This window comes from Lactuca sativa, chromosome 7 (assembly GCF_002870075.4).
Source record: "Lactuca sativa cultivar Salinas chromosome 7, Lsat_Salinas_v11, whole genome shotgun sequence".
NCBI lineage: Eukaryota > Viridiplantae > Streptophyta > Magnoliopsida > Asterales > Asteraceae > Lactuca > Lactuca sativa.
This window is the reverse complement of record NC_056629.2, coordinates 171,692,718-171,717,940: the sequence shown is the minus strand read 5'-3', so window position 1 is coordinate 171,717,940 and position 25,223 is coordinate 171,692,718. Positions and strand designations below refer to the sequence as shown.

Sequence of the window (25,223 nt, the reverse complement as noted above, 5' to 3'; positions counted from 1 at the left end):
CGAAGGGTCTAATGTACCGAGGATTTAGTTTCCCACGCTTTCCAAAGCGTATCATGCCCTTCCAGGGTGAGACCTTTAGCAGTACACGGTCTCCAATCTGAAATTCCAAGGGTTTTCGTCTTTTTATCGGCATAACTCTTTTGCCTATCCCTTGAGGATTTCAGTCATTCTCGTATTTGAACGATCTTTTCAGTCGTTTCTCTGATGATCTCCGGACCAGTGAGGGTGCTATCAGGGACTAGACCTTTTGCCAACTGCGTGTCGCCTACTTCCGTCCAGCACAGAGGTGACTTGCACTTACGGCCGTAAAGGGCTTCAAATGGAGCAGTCTTGATACTAGTATGATAACTATTGTTATAAGAGAACTCGACTAAAGGTAATTGAACATCCCACACTTTACCAAATTCGATTACACATGCTCGCAACATGTCTTCCAAGGTTTGGATCGTTCTCTCACTCTGTCCATCAGTTTGTGGGTGGTATGCTGTACTCATATCCAACCTTGTTCCCATGGATTTTTGCAATGATTGCCAGAATCTGGAAGTGAATCTGCTGTCTCTATCTGAGATGATAGACATCGGCACTCCATGAAGTCGTATGATCTCCCGGATGTAGGTTCTCGATAGTTTTTCCATCTTATCAGTTTCCTTTATCGGTAAGAAATGAGCGGACTTGGTTAGTCTGTCGACGATCATCCAAATAGTATCTTGGCCACCCTGAGTTTTGGGCAGTTTCGTTATGAAGTCCATGGAAATCTGTTCCCATTTCCACTCAGGTATTTCAGGTTGATGGAGTAGACCTGAGGGTTTTTGGTGTTCTATTTTTATCTTGGCGCAAGTCAAACACTTTCTCACATAGGTAGCAATCTCTGCTTTCATGTTTGGCCACCAGTAGAGTTGCTTGAGATCTAGATACATCTTATCTGACCCTGGGTGCACGGAGTATGGAGTCTTGTGTGCTTTGCTCATAACTACCTCTCTGAACCCACCAAACTTGGGTGTCCAGATTCGTTTCATGAGGTAGTGTACTCTGTCACTCTTGATTTCTAGGTTCTTGTCCATCCCCCTAAGGGTCTCACCTTTCACGTTTTCGGGTTTCAAGGACTCTATTTGAGCCTCCATGACTTGCGCTGACAGGTGTGAATGGATCAACATGGTTAATGACTTCACTCTCCGACCAGAGTACTCCTTACGACTAAGGGCATCGGCCACGACGTTTGCGTTTCCGGGATGATAGCGAATCTCACATTCGTAGTCGTTGAGCAATTCAACCCAACGTCGCTGTCTCATGTTTAACTCCTTCTGGTCGAAGATGTGTTAAAGGCTCTTGTGGTCTGTAAAGATGGTGCACTTGGCCCCGTATAGGTAGTGCCTCCAGATTTTCAGAGCGAAGACCACTACTCCAAGTTCTAGGTCGTGAGTGGTGTAATTGACTTCATGCGTTTTCAGTTGTCACGAGGCATATGCAATAACCTTTCCTCTCTGCATTAGTACACAACCCAGCCCTTGCTTCGAAGCATCGCAATACACCACAAAATCTTCGGTCCCCTCTGGAAGAGAAAGAATGGGCGCACTGCAAAGGGCATGTTTCAGGGTTTTTTATGGGTCCATGTGGATTCCTTCCTTGCTGACCACGTGACCGAGGAAGTCCACCCTTCTAATCCAAAACTCACATTTCGAGAACTTTGCATAGAGTCTCTCAGTTTGTAACGTCTCTAAGACTTGTCTCAGATGTTGATTATGCTCTTCTTTATTCTTTGAATAAATGAGTATGTCGTCTATGAACACTATCACAAATTTATCCAAGAATGGACGACATACCCGATTCATTAGGTCCATGAATACGGCCGGGGCATTGGTTAGTCCGAACGGCATCACTACGAACTCGTAATGTCCATATCTCGTTCGGAAGGCCGTCTTAGGAACATCACTCTCTAGGACTCGTAGCTGATGATATCCTGACCTCAGATCGATCTTGGAGAAGTAGTTGGCTCCTTGGAGTTGGTCGAATAAGTCGTCGATTCGGGGTAAGGGATAACGGTTTTTGATGGTGAGTTTGTTGAGTCCTCGGTAGTCGATGCACATCCGGAATGATCCATCCTTCTTTTTCACGACTAATACGGGTGCTCCCCAAGGCGAGAAGCTCGGCCTGATGAATCCTTTTCCGAGTAGCTCATTCAGTTGGTTGGATAGTTCTTGCATCTCTGCCGGGGCTAACCGATAGGGCGCTTTGGCTACTGGGGTAGCTCCGAGAACCAGGTCGATTCTGAACTCGACTTGTCTCACGGGTGGTATTCCTGGAAGGTCCTCGGGAAAAACGTCGGGAAAATCGCATACGTCAGGCACATTCTTGACGTCCTGGACTTCGCGTTTCACATCCATGACATGTGCCAAAAACGCGTGATACTCCTTGCGTAGGCACTTCTGAGCTTGGATGTTTGAGATGATACGAAGAGTGGTACTAGGTTTGTCGCCCAAGACAAGGAAAGTTTCACCGGTTGGCAGATTAAGGCGAACGGCCTTATCGTAACATAAAATGTCAGCATGATGAGAACTCAGCCAATCCATGCCAATGATGACATCGAAACTCTTAATCGAGACTGGCATGAGGTTGATTGGAAATGGATTATCGTTTTGAGTTAGGGTATAGTTTAAGTATATCTCCTTAGTGCCTTCGGTTTTACCGTTGGCCATTTCTACTATAAACGGTTCACTTAATGATTGTGGTAGTGGCTTTAGCAGGCCTTTAAAATCGTGACTCACAAAACTTCTCTCCGCTCCACTATCAAACAAAATGCATGCATACGAGTTATCGAGAAGAAACGTACCCGTAACAACAGTGGGGTCCGCAACGGCTTCGTCTTGTCCCATTGCGAATACTCGGCCCCTTCCGCTGGTATTCCTGTTGTTTGCCTTCGGGCAGTCCCTGCGGTAGTGCCCCGTGTCTCTGCACTCAAAGCAGGCACGACTTACTCCGGTATTAGCAGCAGGGGCGGATTGTTGTGTCGGCTCTTTGAAGTAGCGTGATGTATGCCCCTTTTTATTGCACCTAGTGCATTGGAGGTCACGGCAGAGACCGTGGTGGTGGAAGTTGGATTGGTTGCATTGGTTGCATTTCGGAAGTTTCCCATTGTATGAGCTTGTGGGGGCAGTGTTGGTAGGTACAGTAATAGCATGGATCGCCACTACTTGTTGTTTCTTGGGGTTCTCCTGTAGGTTTTGTCCCCTTCTCTTGTTCCAAGGCCTACTCTGGCCTTGTGCCTCCTTAGATGGATTGGCGGTAGCTGCAATGGTACCCTGTTTTACCCCGTGGTCGATGAGTCGCTGAGCCAGGCGTTTAGCGTTGTTGTAGGTAATAGGGTTGGAAGCTAGGACATGCCATTGAATCTGGGGTGAAAACCCCCAAATGTACCTTTCAACTTTCTTTGATTCTGGGTTGACCATGGTAGGGCACAATGCAGCGAGGTCGTTGAACCTAGCTGTGTAGGCGACTAGATTAGACCCAGTCATCTTCAGATTCCAGAGCTCTTGCTCAAGCTTTTGCACTTCGCCCCTTGGGCAGTATTCTTCTAGTAGAAGAACCTTCAGATCCTCCCAACTCATGGCGTTGGCGATAGTGAAAGTCATAGAATTCACATGGCTTTTCCACCAAGTGAGGGCTCGATCTATGAAGGTGCAAGCAGTGAACTTAACCTTGCTTGTTTCTTGGCATGAGTAGATCTCGAAGACTGTTTCGGTCTTTTCGAACCATTGCATTAGTGTAATGACTCCCCCAATGCCATTAAAAGTTTTTGGCTTTGAGTTGGAGAATTCCTTGTAAGTACATTCTCTTACTTGACCATGACCAGTGCCACGATTGGAATGATTCGTGCTGCTTCCTGTACCCCCATTTCCATTGGAGTTTATTTGCGAGAGAGCTGCTGTTACTGCTGCTGTGATAGCGGCCTGGACCATGGTCGGATCATATGTTGGTGGTGGAGGTGGTGGTGGCGCCCTGCCCGGTCCGGGCCTTAGGTTTGGACGAGGAGGCATCGCGCTGCCAAAAGAAAATGAGAGATTATAAGTTTTGGTGGTTGAGAGTTGAGTGATATTGAGTTAACTTTCTTTAATAGTTCAAGAATTTGGTTTGACCAACACAGAGTCTGGAGCTTGATTTACAAATGGTGTTTGAATAGATATACTTATGAATTGAATGAACTGCACATAATTAACATACGAAAGGGATATGCCCTATATATATTAAACATATAGTTGTGTTACATCCGAGTTTAGACAAAAAATTTTGACCTTTCTAAAGGTCTCCGATTACAGAAAGTTTAAAGAAAATAATACTCTTATCCGAAGTCCTAATTTATAACAAAATTTGAAATTTTGGCAAGCACTACTTGCGACGTAGGTTGCGCTTGGAGCTTGACTCCGCATCCGATTGCTTCGATTCCATTAGACGCCTATCAAAAGCGGCTTGTTGTTCCCTTAATTCGGCTAGGGCTGCAATCATTTGTGCTTGGAATGCCTCGGTTTGGAGTTGGGCATTGTCCTGAATTCTATCCAGCCTACGGATGTCAGAAGTGTGAACCTGTACTTCTACGTTGACATCCCGAATCCAGCTAGCTTGAACTCCGGATTGGTAGGACTGATTGGCTAGCTTGCCTACCATTACTGGTAGTGCCCGATCAGCTGAACCTCCGCCGTGGACATCGTAGAAGTCTCGGCACATGCCGTAGGGAGGGCGTAGGTTTTGTTGTTGGCTCCAATGGTGGAGGTGACTCCCCCATACAGGAGTGGGTCCTTGGAAGTTCCTCACATATCCGGGAGGTTGTGGGGCCGGTGGATTAATAACCTCTGGCTCTGAATCTGTACCAGAGTCATCTCCTTCATCCAACTCTATAGGTTCTTCGTCTTCTTCGGGATCTTCTTCGATCCATCCTCCATTACCTTGGTTGGGGTAGTAGGGGTCATTGGGGTGATGGAATCCAGCCATTGAGTTTGTACGAGAATAGGGTTAAGAATTTACTATAAGCTAGAGCACAGGAAATTTACCCTTAAGTTTAATGGTTGTTGATACTCAAATACTCCCTTAGTATTATTTAACGATATGCTTTTGATAAGTTTTAAATTTGTTGTCCACTGCAGACACTCCTTGGCACACGTTAGTCGGCTCTCGGACAAACATAGTTGATCAGGCTATATTCTTCCCAGTTCCGATTACATGTCCCAAGGCGTACCTGCACTGCACAACTTATTTATAATACTTCTAAAATGATCCGATATGAAACTGTTATTAGTATGAAATGAGTGCATGCTTACTTTACAAAAACTAAATAAATTTAATTTCAAAAGTTTGACTCTTCTCAGAGTGTTTTTGCCCAGTTGTGCTTATAGTTGTATACCAAAAATGGTTTTGATATACTTAATTCACTATAAACGATGCTCTGATACCAATCTGTCACACTCCCAAACCAGAAAGGCGGAAACATTCGGGGGCGGAGGACGTCATATTCAGTATCATAACAGTTCATAGAAAGGAAAGTACACACCACCATACATATATAAAGGTTTTAAAAATGTTTACATAATTGTATTCATTAAATGTTCAAAAGATAAATACATAAACATCTTTCAAAAGAAGTAATTAACGCGAACGCGTTAATCCCCAAAAGTTGATTTCCAAACCTACTTAGCGGTTCCCTGAGAATACAAGTTATTTCAAAGAGAAAGTGTCAACAATTAAGTTGGTGAGTTCATAAGTGGTTTAGAAAATTTGTATGCCATTCCAAATTTGAGGGTATGTTTTCCAAGAAAATCCCTTATTTTCTTATAAAAGTCTGAAATGCATGAGAATATTTGCATTAAATAATGTAGATAGTTAAATCAAGAAAATCCCTTATTTTCCTATTTGTTGTTTGTCTTGTATACAGGAAAATCCCATATTTTCCTAAATTAATAGTTAGCCTAATGTCCCAGACTAAAAACCGAAAGCAAATGACATGTTTTAGAAGGGTGAAGCATAGATTTATATAATAAAACCTATTAGAAGATTGCAGTTTGTTAGATGAAGAATAGTTTTAATAGGTACTCATTCATCAATCAGAAGTACTATAATAATTGTATATCCGATGAGTTTTATAACCATACTAAACATAATATGCCTGTAGCGACGTTCTTCAGGCGTCGTAACGTTATGACAAACTGTCACCCCAAAGGACGGACCCTATAACAGCCTAAACCCTTGGAGTGACAAACTCCCTTGTATACTTTCTCGTACGCGCTGCACTGACTCAGGCCCTACTGGCCTTTCACCTGATGATCAGAAGTCATGGGTCTCTTCCCGGGACCCTCTACTATACGCACCTGGCATGCACCTCTCTTTCCAGGGTGCTCCCAAATCGATCCCGCATCTGCAACTCTTGGAAATCATATCCTTCAGGGTCTGACACCCTGTCACGTGCACTAGCTCGCTTGCCAATGGCTAAGCTGCAACAACGGGAACATCCTCTGTCCCCAAACTGGGTCACAAACTCTTCCCTGAAGCTTCTTAGATTCTCTAAGACTCTCACTGATTCGAGTATGGATCCTGTGCTTTTAGTAGTACGGGCCCAATACTACCTTCCACACCTATCCATACTTTCCTCAGCAATCCTCCCGAATCCTCTAAGTCACTTCCTCAAACTGGTACACCCAAGTCTCACTGAGCCTCACTACTAACCCACTGAAACGTATACTAGGCTTTCCTAGGTTCCCGAACTCACCCAGTCCTCAGCTGCTAAAAGATTCCCAGTAATGCTAACTAGCTACCTCATGAATATAGCCATATGAAAAAGAGATCAGATAATCCTTCGAGTAATAGACCTATCCCTAGAACGGTTGGACTCAGACAAGAGCTGTGCAATTGGGTCAAGTCTCTTACTCTGAGATTATCTGGCCTGTGTCCCATGTGACTTAGCATATTCACTTAATAGTTAGCTCACATTACTAAAAGTCCCACAAAGCACAAAGCAAGCAACATTCAGACAATGGAAAATCTAACCATCATATTCCAATCAAATCATTCTATCCTCTAATCAGGAATCTGTACATGCAATTCAAAGGCTCATACAATCAGGCATAACCTAAACAGGCTATCCTATCACTGGCTGATCAGTACTAGCATGCAAGTCTACAAACACATACAATAGGCATATGAGGCATCCTTCCTAGATCCTTAGCCCTGATCTAGCATGCAGTTCTCATAAGCATATCATATCATAACATCTCCTAACATGTATGGATATCTTGGGGAAGACTTACTTGAGCTTGGCTGATTGCACGCATCACACACCCTGTCCTTTTCAAAGTTCTTTTCTCTTTTCAAACTTCTTTTATAAAATGATTTTTCTTTTGAAAATTTTCATACCAAGTCCTTAGTTTGAGTTCAGACACACCCGAGAGTGTGCCCGAATCCCTCAAACCAAGGCTCTGATACCAACTTGTAACATCCCAAAATACAGGCCAAAAATTTTATTTTTAAATACATTATTATATAAAACCAACAGTGTAATAAAACTTTTGTAATATCATGTCATGTCAAAACCAAAGTGGAAATAATAAAACATGTTATTATAAACCAATATCAGAGTGTAATCCCAAAGATCTCATGTGCAGAAAACCATAGTGTGATGCGCTACGATCAAGCCGGCTCCTTTCCTTTAAACACGAAGTACCTGAAACCAAAACTGAAAATCGTAAGCACGAAGCTTAGTGAGTTCCCCCATCATACCACATACCATACAATCATATAATGGACAGCTAGGAGATACGGGCCTCGCCCACACTCATGGAGATACATGCCTCGCCCACACTCCGCTAGCTGGGAGATACGGGCCTCGCCCACAGTCCACTATCTCTGAGATACGGGCCTCGCCTACACTCAGCTACTAAACCATAACATACAAGTATATACAATCATATAATGAACAGCTAGGAGATACAGGCCTCGCCCACACTCCACTATCTCTGAGATACGGGCCTCGCCCACACTCCGCTAGCAGGGAGATACGGGCCTCGCCCACACTCCATTATCTCTGAGATACGAGCCTCGCCCACACTCAGCTAATATCGCATATATCATAACATATCATGCCGACATATAAACATATCAGCACATATTGTCAGACATATCTGGGGTGTCTGACCTACCCTTTGGTCCTAACAACCGAACTCTACTACTATCACATATAACATATCAGGTAGTAGCAAACCTAGATGACATCACAAAGACAATCATCTAACATACAACTCCTACTGGTGGGATGACATCACAAAGACCTCACACTGCTGAAGTCCCGAAGACACAATCCCACACTTGTTGAAGTCCCGTAGACTCGACCCCAGCTGCTGGCAGACAGATTCCCGAACTCTCAACACCAATATAACACCCAATTAATAATTGGGCCCCAACACATAACCATAATACATACTTGGATAATTACTACATTACCCCAAGCTTGGCTTATTCAAGCCCAAGGCCCAAACCATAGGCCCAAAGTCTAATTAGGAATCAAGTCCCAATATATGGCCCAATTTTCCAAATTGGGCCCAAGCCTATACATGGTCTTACTTTAAGGCCCAACATCATAATCATTAAGGCCCAAACTATGGCCTAGTTTTCCAAATTGGGCCCAAGCCCCTTACATGGGCCTTACCCTAGGCCCATTAAATTACTGTAGACCATTTGCTTGATCTTAGATAGCCCATTTAATAATCCAATCATCAAGGCCCAAAAGAAAGGCCCAACAATAAATCCAAGTGAAATTAAGGTTTCACATAAAATGATGATTAGGGTTAAGTTTCCTACTTAACCCATTAAGGACTTAATCCATTAAGTCCAATATTGCTTAGATTAATTTCCACCATTGATTATTATTTAATATTCCAAATTATTAAATAATTCCCGTGTATCCCGATTAATTCCCCAAATTAGGGTTTCTTGGCATTATGGTTTTCCAATCCAAATATTAGCCCATTTATCAATTTGTTGGCCTTTTATGTCAATTAGGGCTTTATTGGGCCTATTAAGCCCACTAAAATATTATCAAGCCTATAAGGGTTTTATTGGGTCCATTAGAGTCCATTAAGCTTCATTGGGCCCATTAGGGTTTCAAGGCCCATTAGGGTTTCAAGGCCCATTAGGGTTTTAGTCCCTTGTCCAATCATCCAAACGAGTCCAAACACCATCAAAGCACACCGCCACCGACACGGCGGCCGGTGGCGGCAAGAGGCGGCAGCCACCACCTCAGGGTGGTGGTTTTCAATTTCTTTTATTATTCCAAGCTGTGATTTACAATATACAATGCTAAATATCAAAATAACACACTAAACAAATACACACACACGCAGCCACCTTATGGTGGCCGGCGGCGGCAGATGGTGGCAGCCACCACCCTATGGTGGTGGTAATGCCTTTTCTGAGGACTCCGGCCATACACGCACACACATCGACTGAAACATGTACTTCTTCATTCCTTTACTCGGAGAGGGAAGCCAACCACCCTCTTTGTGGCATAAGGCGACAGTAGCAATGTAATAGCCGTCATGGAGGCTGTCATGGTGGTTCCCCCGCTTTTCTGGCCAACAGCAAGCAGGCATACAAGGAAACGCACCCCAACTCTACATGTGATAACCCACACAAACTCGACAGCCCTTTGGGGTGGCGACCACGACCGGAGCAACAGAAGCACGCCCTTGGCGGCAGATGGAGTGAAAGGGAAAAGAAAAGAACAGCGGCAGCAAGACGAGTTCCGAAACGGGCAGCGGTTACAGGCCATCTCCGTCCATACACGACGTAACTAACGGCATCAGGCGGCGGAATGGTGGCCTTCGTCGACAAAGCAGTAGGCGAAGACGAGAACTATCGAACTTGGTGATGCCCTCGACTGTTGAGAGGCTTCTATGGTGACGGCAGCGATCAGAATCGATGGAGATGGGTGGTGCGATGCCGATGAGGGTGAAGGAGAGCGTAGAGGAAGTTGGCGGCTGTACAAATGAGGCTAGCGTTAGGGTTACCGGGGGTGACGGGTTTATATACCCCGATCCCCATAACTTCTTTTCATAATTCCAAGTTTAGCCCCTCCATCCAGAAATCATTACAATATAAATCCCATATTTACCTTTTAAACCCTGTCCTTCAATTATCTTTCAAAAGAAATCCAAAACTTACATTTTAGCCCTCCCTTCCATGATTCCTTACGAAATAACACCCCTATTTTACAGTACAACCCCTAAGCCTCTAAAATCCTTTCAAATGAAGTCCCCAAAGTTAATATTTAGTCCCCACCCTCATTAATACTTACGAATTGGGTCCGGAACTTACTCTTTTAATCCTAGACTTCTAAAATGGTGACGATTAGCTCTTCGAGACCATCCTTTTATACATAATTATTTATTTTAGGGCTACGAGTCCTTCATTTATTTATTTATTTATTTATTTATTTAATAAATAAACGGGTGTTACATAACCGCAGGTGGGGATGTCAACCTTGTGTAGATATATACATATATATCTCGCTCCGAAGATTAACGGTTATATTAGTGTATGTAGGTTAAGTGTTTAAACTCAGTTAATGAATAACGTTTCACTAAAAAGTGCTTAACTAAAAAGTTGGTGAATAACTCACAACCCTAACTTATTTGTGATTAAGTCACTAGACACAATGAATATCGTTGTATAAAGTTTATAAAAACCGAGTATATTTGACATGTGTGTAAAAGTGTAATGTGCTCGCTTTTATAAAAATGAATGTTTCAAATTAATGAACATATGTACATGTATAAACGTTATGTACTTAAACATATAAATAAACATGCATAGTAATAGTTTGAATCCTTGAAATACTACAAAATTTTATAACGTGCTTTTTATAATATAAATCATATATTTTATATCATATCGTATTTTTTGTGTGAACTAGTTATTCCATGATAAAATAACCATAATACGTATACGAAAAAGTTTAATAATAATATCTTTATAAAGTAGATTTATTGTATTTTCGCATAAAAAAGAAATTGATTTGTATAAACAAAATATTTAGGCACATGTATCCCCCCCCCCTTCCGAAATAATTAAAATATTAAAAATTTGCCGTAAGCACTCACCCTTGAAGCATGAGTTCCAATCGTTCGAATTCAGTTTCTTTGAGAAGTTTGACGTGAGAAACTGCAAATCCACCATTATTTAACTTTGAAATACTCTCGGGACCGTTTCGTAACAAATATAAACTATTGGGGGTTGTTTGGTAAATTAATTAACCAAAATCGGACTGATTTGGTTATAATAATTCCAAGGAGGGACTGATTTTGTAACTTGAAGAAACTATATGGGCTGGTATGTAACATTTTGAATAAATGAGACTGTTTTGGTTGTTAATTATCAAAGTATGGGTTGTTTTTGGATAAATGGATCATTATTTGGGGATTGGGACTGATTTCGAATAATTGTTTTAATAAGGGTGTAATTTGGTTATTTCAACAAAGTTGAATGAAATTAGGGCTTTTATGAAATGGAATTTCATGGAGGGACCATTTTGATTAATGGCCGAAACTTAACTAATTTAGGGCTTTTATGCCCCGTCGTCATTAGTTTGATCGGGCATCGGGTAAAGAAATATGAGACGCGAATGGAAACAGTCGAACACGGAGATCACGGATCGATGGCAAATGTGAAAGAATAATCGACGGACCAAAAGGGAGCATGAACGAGGATGGCGAAAGGGATATTTCTCCGGTCGTATGGTCGATCAATTGCAAGAAGGAGAGATCATCTCCGGGGTTTGACGAACCGAAGAAGAGAAGGGAACGGGGAAGGAAGCGAGGTTGTTGTGGTCTCGGTCGGCTGCTAGGTATGACGGAGAAGGAGGTCCGAAGGGGGTCTGGGAGGCGTCGCGAGCAGCAGCAGCAATGAAGACGAGGATGTTCGGTGGGTTCGCTCGACGGAAGAGGAAGAGGAGGGTACGAGGGTTCGGTGTGGCTAGGGATTCCGTCGGACCTTCGGTGCAACGATGAGATGCGATCGGTGGTTAAAAAGGAGGCACCTTCGGTGCTTGGCTGGAACGAAGTGAAGAAGAAAAAGAGAATGGATGCAGCTGTTAACAACAACAGGTAAAGAAGTTCTTTTTTTCCTTTTTTTTGTTTGTCTTGACTGAAATTGATGGAGAGGAAGAGAAGAACAACGAAAATTCTTTCTCTTTTTGTTTTGACTGAAAATCAGTGGAATCTTGGTGGCTTTTGGGTTTGATTTTTGACAGAAACCGATGGTTGTTTGGGTTGGGTCGTTTGACAGGGAATGAACACGAACTAGGAGGCTGTTGTTTATTGAAATCAAAAGGAAGAAGAAGAAACGAGATGAAGAATGATTAGAGGCAGTTGTTATCATCTTGAAATCAATTGTTATAATCTTATACGGTTTGTATGTATTGTATCTGTGAAATCTTTGAGTGTGTGAATCTGTGAAGTCTTTAGTGTGAATTTGGGTTATGTACATGCATGATAGATAGAGTATGTGTAGGTCATGTATAAAATGATTTTATGCACATGATTTTGATTTTAAATCAAGATACGGAAGACATAGGTATCATCTTGGGAAGATTTTTGGAATTGTATAAGATTTGTACTTCAATATTTAAGCTGATAAAATAAATGATTTTTGGTTTTACAATTTAAAGATGTTTTGTGTACAAATAAAATGCATTGTAATTTTGTGTGAAATTGGCAATTAATGTATTTCTTGATGTATTATGTGTATGTATTTGTTTGATTTGATATGTATTGTTGGTTGTTTTCCTCTTGTAAACATTTTTACAAATCATTTCTTGATATATGTAATCTATTTTCATTTGTTACGAGTTTGTTACATAAATTTGTGTAATATATATAAATTTAAACTCATACTTTAAAAATTGTAAAATTATTAATTTGTTAACCTTGATCTCTTAGTTTCAAAATTAACACATATATAATGTTTGTTTGGAAATGTTATATATATATATATATATATATATATATATATATATATATATATATATATATATATAGTTATATAATTTTAATTTTATAACTTATATAAATTGTGTTTACATGATTGTCTATTGTGTATTTTATAAAAACTCTAGTAAATATGTTTTGCATTTGACCATAAAACATGTCTCATACCCGTATATACACACATATATATAAATAGTTGTTTACGAATTTTTTAGTGCTAGGCTATTTCCGTCGTTAAAATCCACGTCAACCGGATTTGGATATATATATATATATATATATATATATATATATATATATATATATATATATATATATATATATATATATATATATATATATATATATATATATATATATATATATATATATATATATATATATATATATATAGTGTGACATCCCCAAAATCTCGGCCAGAAAAGACCGATTTTCATTTATGCTTTTAAATTATTTCAGAGTAAATCCTTTTGATTTGAAAGAGTTGCGGAATTTGTTCCCAAAAACAAAACATGATAAAACAATGTTTACCAAAGCATTTCGTAAAAGAAATGTATTTTCATTATATAATCAAAACTCGGGGTGTCATGTTCTGATACAGACCAATAAGCATAAACGATAACATTACAAGTCATTCAACAAATATATACATATACAGACTTGTAAACAAAACAACTTGATGGTTCATCCATCTTATGCCCTCGCGCCACTTCCTGTAATACAAATAAAACTGAGTGGGTCAGGCTTGGGAGCCTGGTGAGCATATAAGGTTTTCAACCACAATAAATAATTATATTTAATTTCCACCAACCAACAATAACCCAATTACCCATTCCCGTTATTCTCACTTTATGTCCCTAAAACAACTAACATAAGGGACCTAGTCTAAGAATATTTCATCGGGGCCACAACACATGTTTCGGGGGTTCCTCAGCAATATAAGTCAAATAAGGCAACCATGAGGGGGATGGAGTACAGCGAATGAACACCCAAGTTCATTAACACCTACAGGTGGCGAACCTGCTAATGTTTCCACAAGACTATCTAGAAAAGTCTGTGGTCGTCATCTAAACTCCGCTAGATGACTAAATCAAACAACAACGAGGCCTCTCATCTGTTTATTACACACCAACTACCTACCCATGTTCTATCCAACATATTAGTAGATAAAAATATACACTTTTATACATAGTTTAAAAACCTGTATAGCATGCTTTAATCAATACATATTCCACATAACAGATGAGGCACACACACACATAACACGTATTTCATAGAGAAATAATCAGATCTATAAGATAGAAGAAAGTGAATACACATTCACACATATAAACAACAATATACTTAATACACTCAAACCATACTTGTATTATTATCGTGTTTATGAAAGGTAGTATACACTCACTTGATCAGAAGATGATCGGACAGCACTACGACTTGCAGAAGTAGTAATCCTCAGCAGATCTGGAAGATCTTCACAAAAATCGAACTTCTCGCGGGCAGAGCTTCGGCTCGGGACCCGCACTTCTCGGGATCTTCGGGATCTTGGGACTTGCTTCGGGGCTCGAGAATAATACCGGGGCTTCGGGGTAATTCTGGCACGCAAATCGATGCAAAACGGGAGAGAGAAGAGAGAAAATAGCAAAAGAACTCGGCTGCCCTCGCATCCTATTTATAGGAGGCTGGAGCCTCGGAGTACGCGGGGTGTACTGCTCCGAAACGTCATGGCGTTCGTCATCCGAAGAACTCGAGTGCGAAGGTCGTCATGCTTCGCTGTACGCAGGGCGTACTTCGGATCAGATCGGTGACTCCTTTGGATAATCATCCGAATTAAAGATTAAATTTAAATACAAATTATTTAATAAACTTCGGAAATTCATATCTTCTTCATACGAACTCCGTTTTCGACGTTCTTTATATCCACGCGAAGGTGAGACAACGCTCTACAACTTTCGTTTAGACTCCGTCGGCTAATTTTAACTTTATTTTTATTATTTATTTTTAATAGGCCGGGACAGAAAACTTCGTTATAAATTCATAACTTCTTCGTTTGACGTCCGTTCTCGCCTAACTTTTCATCGCTAACAACGAGACCTTCGATCCTCGTTTAGATTGTTTCGACTAAAAACCGCTCGATCTCAAATCGAGTATTTCGGGCTGCACATCGCTAAGCCGAAACTTCGATAAATCATAACTTCCTCATACGAAGTCAGATTTGGGCGTTCTATATATATTCGGAAACCTCGTTTCAACTACTACAACATTAACCAAAGATATCAAGTTTATTTTACACTTAAATTTTGACGCTTATTTTTATTCTTAATTAATCAAACCACATAATTAAGCAATTAAGCACAAAACACATAATACTCAAATAATATACTTCTATTATTTCAAAATGGGTTACAAAGGTTAACCTAGACTATTACATTGTTAAAAATGAGAAGCCCGGAAACACAGGCGTTACATATATATATATATATATATATATATATATATATATATATATATATATATATATATATATATATATATATATATATATATATATATATATATATATATTATTTCGGAATACATTACCAATAATGGAAATCTTGTCGAAATAAATAGCTTAAGGTTTCGCAATTTATAAGTCTGAAAACGTCTAATTTTTCAATTTTTATAAATATTTTTACTAAACATATTTCAAATATGAAATTAAATATTAGGCTATAGCCTAAGCCTGAAAATGCTATCGGAATTTCCGTTTGAGGTGTGCAAGTCCCTCAATGGATAGAAACAGTTTTAGCGATTTTTAAGAAAATCGGTATTACACTGATTTTGGATTCTTAAAACGGTCGTACGTTTTGCATACGAACTCCATTTTGGACGTTCTTTATATTTTCAGAATCAGGGAAACACGTACTACAAGATTAGAATGTTCTCTTTGCTCACAACTGCTTAATACAAAGTTTTAGTTTTTCAGTCGTATTCTTAAGGCTACAGTATGAGCTGTTTGATTTGTTTGCTAAATTACATTTTTGGAAGTAAGATACCATCTGGTCTCTTATAATAGTTGAAATGAACTCATTTGTTCATAAGATGCTCTAAAACTTAATGAGTGAAATTACCAAGAGTCTTACTGTGAACTTGATCGTTCATAGTTTTTGACTTAAATTCCGGGATGTCACATTGTCTTTCTGACTCTTGCTTATATGATTGTATGCTTAGTTGTATGGGTGAAATAGACCCAATATCAGTTGAAAGAGACCAAAGGGGGGTTAAATAGAACCAGTACCGGTTGAAAGAGATCGAAGGGGGGGGGGGGGGGGGGGTGAAACAGAACCAATTTTGTTTTGAACTGTTATGTATGTATGGCATGGGGTATTGTGGGGAAACTCACTAATCTTTATGCTTAAAGTTTTATGTTTATGGTTTCAGGTACTTCTAGTTCAAAAGGGAATGGTTCGGCATGATCCCACTGCATCCACCAGAATTCCACATTTTATGACATGATTTGCACTCTGGTAACTATTTTATGCATTATCACATTTTGATAAGTTTTTGAAATGAATGAATGATGTTTCTATTGGTTTTAAAAATGAAAATTTTAGTTAGAAATTTTTTGGGACGTTACAAATGTAGTGACCTAATATGAAGTGAAAATTAGGTTAGGGACTAAGAGTGTCACAGTTGAAAACCTGTTGGGAAAATAAATTTGTTTTGAGGGTATTTTTTGTCGTTAAGGGAAAGGTCGGGGGCTAAGCTAAAAAATCAATGTTTTCTTCATCACAATTGACGGGAGAAATTAGGAGGAATCGAGATTGGTTTTTTTAGAAGCCCACGATCACAAGACACATGTTTAAAGGTCCTAATCAAACCCTAATCAATCAAGGACTCATTGTGTGCGTGTTTACCCCTTGACATCCGAGAAAAGAGAAGCGGGAGGGAGCGAAGTCCCCAAGATTCATTCTAGCTATGCATCAATTGATTCGTAGCCAAGAAAAATTAGAAAGATAGAGGGTTACATGAGTAAGAAAGAGAGGTAAAGCCAGGACTTCGAGAATAGAATCTATATGTCACGAAAAGGGACAAACGATGTATTTAGATCTGCGTTTTTTTTTTAAAAATCTCCATAGCCTATTTCGTAACTTATGAGTAAAGCCACGTTTCCGGAGTTTTTGGAGGAAAAATGGCAGAGAAAATTCTCAAAGAGGCGAAGAGAGAGACGACATATCGAGAAAGATGTTTGGCAGGAAAAAGAAAAGTAAAAGAAAAGATGATTGCCTTTGGCGCAATGTTTTATTATGAAATCTTTAATCGTGCTCATCCTAGGTAATTAACTTTTCCCATTATTATTATTATCTCAAATTCACTCAAAGGTGCTAACTCTCTATATCGTATTGGGTTAAAAGAAAAACCCAAAAACCCTAGTTTGGCGTTTTTTCTATTTTTGGACATTGTACTTTGAGGTTGGGTTTGAAGCTTTGGTTATAAATTTGACTCAATGGTTTAATGATATTGTTAAGCACTCAATTTTTATATTATGAGTTGTTTTGGTTGTGTGTTATTGGTTTATGAAGCTAATTGACCCTAAAATGGACAAGCTGAAAATATTAGAAATTTACTATTCTATCCCTATCATGCAAAAATCATGGAACGTCATTTTTGGTCGATATTAGTGCCCAAAGTTTCATGTATGGGTATACTACATTTCAATAGTTTTGACAAAAAATCAAAAATGCCTCTAACTATGGTGAAAATGATCATTTACCCAGACTAGTCTGGAATGAGGTGTTATGTGATGCAGTTTTGTAAAATTCGCCATAAATTGTAGAAAAATTGTATGGAGGTGTGCGGGTACTAGTTTTAAATCTCTGGACCTAATTTATCTGCATGTGATACGGTTTTTTAAAATATGGAGTTTAAGGTGGGCAAAACGGATCCCGAACAGAACACTTCAACCAAAGATAAAATAAGGAATATGTACATAGGTTTTATAAGAGTAATACAACAAAGAACAAGCTAAATAATGTTATAATTTTTGTGTAGGTTATCAGAAAGGAAACAATCAATATAGCTCATGTTGGCTAAATTTTCAAGTTTAATGATGTGAGTTACACTAAGTCTCCTATTATGTAGGCATTACTTGTTTTATGTTATTCTTCATAGATACCCTAATCTGGTAGAGTGAACAAGGAAAGATAGAATGTGGTTTGTACTCTTGTGAGGCAAGCTGCACTCTGTCTTTTATTTCCCTATTAGGGAGTAAAAGGGGGGGGGGGGGGGGGGGGGTAGTTCCCGAAGGGAGAACAAAGTTATGGTTGGTACCAACAATATGTGTTAGGAATGTTTATGTTTATATCTTATGTTTTATGTGGAATGTTATCGTATTTGTAAGTAAGTGATCTATATATTGGTAGAGTAATGTGTATGATCACTAAGCGTTATGATTACTCGTTTTTATTTAACATTTTTCAGGATTGTCAGGTACTGAGAAGTGAAGGAGACCGGTGTGATTGCAGGCGACATTCTCTTGACGACTTTTATGAAAAATAAATGTTATGTTTTTAAATATGGGATGTTTTTGCTTCCGGCAATGTTTTTAGAAGTATTATTAAATAAATATGGTTGAATGTTCATGAAAACATAAAATTATATTTTAAAAAGGATAACGACTAGCTTTATTTTTTTTTGTTTATCAAAAAAATGGGTTGTTACAATGTAGTAGTATGTAACAATCACATTTGTTTATATTATTATAATGGCTATTTAGTCAAAAATAGTAATAACTATAATCACTATAACGGTACCATAACTATTTTGGTTGAAAATGGTAGCCTTAGGTGTTCACTTATACGTGTGTAGAATTAGTCTTAGTTAAAAGTCTATACCTAGTCTAATGCTTGTATTTAGGATTTAATTGTATTTTCTCTTATAAATGTATGCTCATGTAATCGTTGTAGACAACACAATCAATACACAAAATATTTTCAGTACTTATTTACTTACAAGGTATCTCGAGCCTTGTGATTTTTTCCTTCCTTCTTTCCTACGAAAATGACCAACAATCAGTTTATCATAGTTCTTGCTACAAATTCTTCCTTCCAAATCCCCTCAATCAGCATCAAACTTGAAACATAGAACTACTATTTGTGTTGCACCACCATCGCGTCTGCCCTAGAGACACTTGACCTTGAATCGTTCATCCTGAACCCCAATCCCCAGCTGCAACCCGCCCCATTCATCCCCCCACCGGTCCCCCCACTACTAAACCCAACCATGAATTTCAACTAATGGAAGAAAAGAGACTGATTTGTTCTACTCTGGCTCAAATCCACCTTGTCAGAGCATGCTTTAGCCATTATTGCTCATGCTACCTCTTCATAATTAGCCTGGACGGCTATTGAGAGAACCTTTCAAGCCTAATCTAGGGCACATCTCATGTCAATGAAAGTGCAACTCCAAATGATTTCAAAAGGGGTGATGACCATGATTAAGTATATTGAATGTAAAAGATCAATCGTCAACTCCCTTGCTGAGAATCTCCACCCAATTCCCATTGAAGACTTAATTTCCCACATTCTTAGTGGGCTCAACTCCTCCTATGGCCCCTTTACTGCTGCTTTTATAGTCAAGTATGATGAATCCACGATTTACGATCTCATTGGGTTGCTTCTTCAAGAAGAAGCTCGTCTTAAGTAAGATCACCTCTGTCAATAGGTTGTGCCTCCCCTACCCCCAATGCTTCGCTTCATATGGGTCTTCATGGAATTCGCAACCCTTACAAGTACCAATCTTCATCTAGATCTGATTCTTCTTCCACCAACTCTAATGGGTTTTGTCCTATTGATGCATGAAAATGTCGCACTCAATGCCAAATATGCAACAAGTCGGGTCATAAGGCTGTGGATTGCCGGAAACGATCTAAAAAGGTGGATTATTCATCTCGCCAGCCCAATCCACAAGGCCAATAGACTCTCCAATCAAAACTTGTTCACCATCACAACCCCTCTATAATGGTTGATCTAAAATGGTATTTCGATACATAGGCTACTACCTTTCCCCAGATCTCTAGAAGATGAATCTTGTTGAAGACTATTATGGCAATGACAAACTCCAAGTGGGAAATGGTACAAATCTTTTTTTTTTTTTTTGCATATAGGCGTATCCTCCTTGCATAATCTCAAATTGCCTTCAGTTCTTATTGTTCCAAAAATCACTAAACATCTTCTAAGTGTTTCCAAATTAACTAAATAAAATAATGTTTACTTAGAGTTTTGGCCTACTCATTATCATGCCAAGTCTTTGCAGTGTAAAATATTACTCAAAGAGGATGTTAAGCATGGTCTTTATTATGTGCCTCCTTTTTGTAATAACTCACAACATAAATTAGCCACTACTTTGGCTCATATTGTTATGCATAACTCACTTCAAGGGTGGCCCAAAAGACTACTCATCCACACAAATCTCTTTTTAAGAAACTCTTGCAATCATTTCAGCTTCCAATTTCTTCACATTACTTTCCTACTTTATGTGATACTTGTCAGCTTGGTAAGAGTCATCGACTTCCACTTACTATTTCTCATATTTCTTCTTCCAAGCCTTTTGATTTTGTATATTCAGATGTATGTACGTACCTTACTTCAAGGGTGGAACATGAGACATCTCGGGAGTTTAGAAACCATATTTGATGTTGGTTCGTTCGTTATTACAATCTTGAGAGAGGTAGGTAAATAATGATTTTCAAGAAGTTAAGTGTGCATCTGAGGTCTTTTAGGCATGAATTTTTAGATCTGTGTTTGATTTATTTTTTATAATTAGAAGTTTCTAGTGCTGGTTTTAGCTTGGTATGGTTATGTTCATTGTCAGGGAGTAAGCATGGGTATATCAGATGGATAATCATTAGCCTTTGTGCATGATTCTTAAGGCTCCAAACTATTGGGTTTCCGATCTTGTGAAATCAACATTGGAGTTGGGTTGTAGTTGTAGTTTTGAGAGTTTCTGGTTTGACGCATTTTCACTAAGAGATGGGTTGTACCATTGGAGGGAGACAAGTAGTTATTGTAGTTAAGTATTTCAAGTGATTGGTTGTTTTTTTGTCATTTGCTGGTTTCGAGAGGTTCCTGAAACCTTTTAATGGATTCAAGGATTTAATCTGTGGTGTGGAGGAAGCATATTAATTGTGTATGGAGCTACTTTCTGAAATTCTAATCTAGACAAATTTCAAGGAAGGAATCTAGTTTAAGTGGGTGAGAATTGTAAAACCTGATTTCTAGTTTGTGGTTTAACTCTTGATCTTCTTCAAGATGAGTTGATTTTAGGGATTTTGGATGGCTTACAGCACGATCGCTTGGTCTCCGTGGCGCGACCACATCAATTAAATGAAGATCGTGGTTGTTTGGTGTATGTGGTGCGGTTCAGGTGTTGACTATGGCACGTTAGCCGCCACAACTTAAATCCATATGTCTCGGGCCTTGGGTAATATTTAGATAATGTATGGATTAGGGTTTGCTCATTTTGAAGCCTCCATCTCCCAGAACTAAAATCCTAGCTTCCTTTGAAACATCTAAAAAATCCTGAGCAGAAATTTCATTTTTAAATCATTAAATAAACCATAATTTAAAATCATATCAAAACATGAACCATAGTATCTCAAAACATCATAATCAGTATATCCATAACAAAACACATGTCAAATATATCAAAGTAACATCTTAGGCTAGACATCATGGTGTGTGCAATGCAGTCATCTCGAGCCGTTCCCCTTGCTACCAGAAGTGCCTGAAACCAAAACTGAAAATTGTAAGCACGAAGCTTAGTGAGTCTCCCCAAACTACCACATACCATACACATAACATGCAAATAGGAGATACGACCCTCGCCCACACTCAAAGAGATACGGACCTCGCCCACACTCGACTAACGGGACCCTCCCTCTGAAATACGGGACTTGACCACACTTAGTGAGATACGGGGCTCTCCCACACTCGGCTACTAAGAGATATGGACCTCACCCACACTCGACTACTAAGAAACACATACAAGTATCACACAGACAACAAGTATAATCAAATCTATCAATCCATATCCATACTTAAATAATGCCAAGATACGGACCCTGCCCACACTTAACTACTAATCAACACACATAACATACACGGGTCGGCCTTGATGCCTTCGACCCGTTCAAATCAGAAGGAAACTCACCTCAAATGCCGGATGATAGCTGAAATGTCTCTGCCTGGAATCAGCTCTACTCACTCCCTGAACCAAAGCAACCCCTTAGATACCATTTCATGCTCACAACCCCTTTAGGGTGAACAATGGTCAATGTCAAGGTCAAGGTAAAGTCAAAGTCAAAGTCAATGCTCCGAGTTGACTCAACTCGTTGATTTTACCTTCTATTCGTCGAGTTCCCATGAATCATAGAATCGTGAAATCACAATGCACCTCATCGAGTTTTCCTCTAACTCATCGAGTTCTTCCCTTCAACAGAATCAGGACTGTTTGACCCAACTCGTCGTGTTCCTCCATGAACTCGTCAAGTTCTTCATAATTCTTAATATATTAAGCCATTTCATTAGATCTAAGGTTCCAGAATATAGATCTACATTGTTTCCATGTTATACATATGTAATGTTGACAACTTGATGGCTTTGCCTGCCTCAAATGGACCTAATCTCGAGATATAGCAACCTAATTCTATATATATGGTATTTTCTTGAGCATGAACATGTTTAGGACCCGTTGTATGAATCTAAGGACTAAATAACATTGAGAATGGAAGTTTTTAGCATCAGAACTATGAAAGTTTATCATGCTCTAACAATGGGTTCAAAAAGATCCATAAAACAAAACTAAGAGAGATCTAAGCTATTAAGCATCAACTTCGGGACTTTTTACCTCAAAAAATTGCCAAAGATGGATGAGATCCTAGATCTAATGTTTCCCCTCAAGCTTAATGACCATATAGCTCTTCCAATTCCTTCACCAAACACAAAAATACACAAAAATCCACTCAAAACCTCTAGTTTCTCAACAAGGAGCTCACAATGCGATTTAGGGTTTAGGGAGGGTGATGAGGGGTTGGTGAGGGAAGACTAAGTCCTTTAAATAGGGTGTGAAACACTGGAAATTAGGGTTTCATCCCAGCCGGTCTACTCGTCGAGTTGAGGCCTCTCAACTCGTCGAGTAGGTCACTTATGTATGTGGCCCTTATAATCGCTACTCGATGAGTTTGGGGCTTCCAACTCATCGAGTTTCTCTTATAATTTGAATAAATAATAAATTAAATACATACCAGGAACCACGCGTTACATCCTTTTTTTCCCTTGAGACTCTTACATGAGCCTTTTAGTGTGATTGAAGAAGAAAAAAAAAGCCATTTGTGTTGAATTTGGTGTTGAGGATCCATCCTCAGCTCAAGGATCCTCCATCTAGCTTTTTTTGCATTGTAAGTCTCAAGATCCCTGTTCTCTTGAAGTTCTTGAATTGATCTAAAAGTTCCAGCGGTTTTTCTTCTTTTATGGTCATTCGATTTGGTGTTCTTGGGGTTTTGAGCAACTCTAGAACCTTATCCTTAGAGGAAGCATGTTTCTGACTTTTTAGATGGAGAAAATTTGTATTCTTTTGTTCATTTCCTCCCATGCACTTGGTTTTTGAGCTTATTTGGTCTTAATCAAGTTAGGGTTGTAAAATTGGTTGAATTTAACCCTTATGATGGATAAAGTTGGAAACTTTATGCAGCACCTGTGAATTCGGGCTAGACATTTAAGAGATTATATTTATGAATATTTAGTTTATTGAATAATTTAATTCCTCGAATAGGATAATTTCAAATAAATAAATAAGAATTCTTCATACACGATACGAGTTATATAAATATTTATTTATTGTATACATGTTATATGACAAATATTATGGGCATATAATATTTGTATAAAATCTATTATAAACTTAATGAATTTTGTTAAATAGCATTTACAATAAAAAATATATTGAATAAATAATCTGTATGGAAGTTGTAGTAATCATGATTACAAACCCGTATGTATAAAGAACGCCAAAATCTAACGTCATATGAAGAATTTAGGAATTTTCAAAGTTATGCGTTCGATATAGCACACAAGTATTTGGTGGCCGTCGAGACCACCAAATCAAAAACCTTAATATGACGACATACAATAATTAATTGTAGTAGCGGTAATAGGGATCATGTAACACCCTGTTCTGAAAGTACCTGTTTATGGATTTTAGAAGCCAAGGCTAAAGGCATTTGGTCTTCTATGGGTTTTGAGTTTTTATTCGAGAGGTTTTGGGTCGGGGTGTGTCGCTAGAAGCGTAGGGCTTCTCACCACCTTTTCGAGGATATAAAGTTCGTTGGAAACGGACCACGAATAAGGAAGATATGACACTTGGAAGTTTTTGGCATTAATGGCCCCTAATGGAAAAAGATGACAAATAAGGACCATACATGCAAGGTGTTAAGTGCACTAGTACGCCCAACGTAAGCTGGGTTATGCCCAGCATAATAGAGAAAAGTGATCGTGGGTGTGGAGAGGCGTACGCCCAACGTTCGCTCAGAGTCTCAAAACCCAAACTTTTAGGGTGAGCCACTATATAAAAAACATAACACCCTGGTTATCAGCCTCCCTCTCATCTTCATACAGTTCTCATGAAAACCCTAATCCTCTTGGAGCATTTTTGGAGCTTGGAAGGTTTTGTGAGAGCATTTTGGTGTTTTGGGTCCACTCTTCAAAGAAGCATAGGTCAAGGCAAGGTGTTAGTGCAAAGGAGAGGGTTCAGATCTGGGATTGTTGCTTCATTTCAGACCTTTTCAAGGTATAAAGTCATGAGCTTGATGATTAATCTTTTAGGTCTCTTTAGGGTGGGTTTATAAACTCTTTTGGTCCCAAGAATGGACCTTTATGACTCAACTCGTTTTCTAGGTCCAGGGTTGCCACCCTTAGTGTCATATGAGTCCTATATGTAGTGAAGTTTCAATCTTTGGGACTCATTTGTGTTCATTAATGAGATCTAGCCCTTGGTATGGAAGATTATTGAGTTTGGTCTCATTTGGTGGGTTGCAAGCCATCAAGTAGTCGACTTTATGGATTAAGACATTAATGAGGACTTGGATATGTAATTGTAGCCTCTGGACTAGAGTATTAAGCACTTAATGGGAAGTAACTTAACAGTGGGGAGTACGCCCAACATACTCAC

At 39.1% G+C, this 25,223-nt stretch overlaps 1 long non-coding RNA gene across 1 annotated transcript; it reads left to right on the top strand.

Annotated features, from left to right (window-relative positions):
* Positions 1–11,636: 11,636 nt before the first annotated feature.
* On the top strand, positions 11,637–12,472 carry LOC122195053 (uncharacterized). Its single transcript, XR_006184991.2, has 2 exons — positions 11,637–12,134; positions 12,281–12,472. It is a non-coding gene; the product is annotated as an uncharacterized LOC122195053 (long non-coding RNA).
* Positions 12,473–25,223: the final 12,751 nt, after the last annotated feature.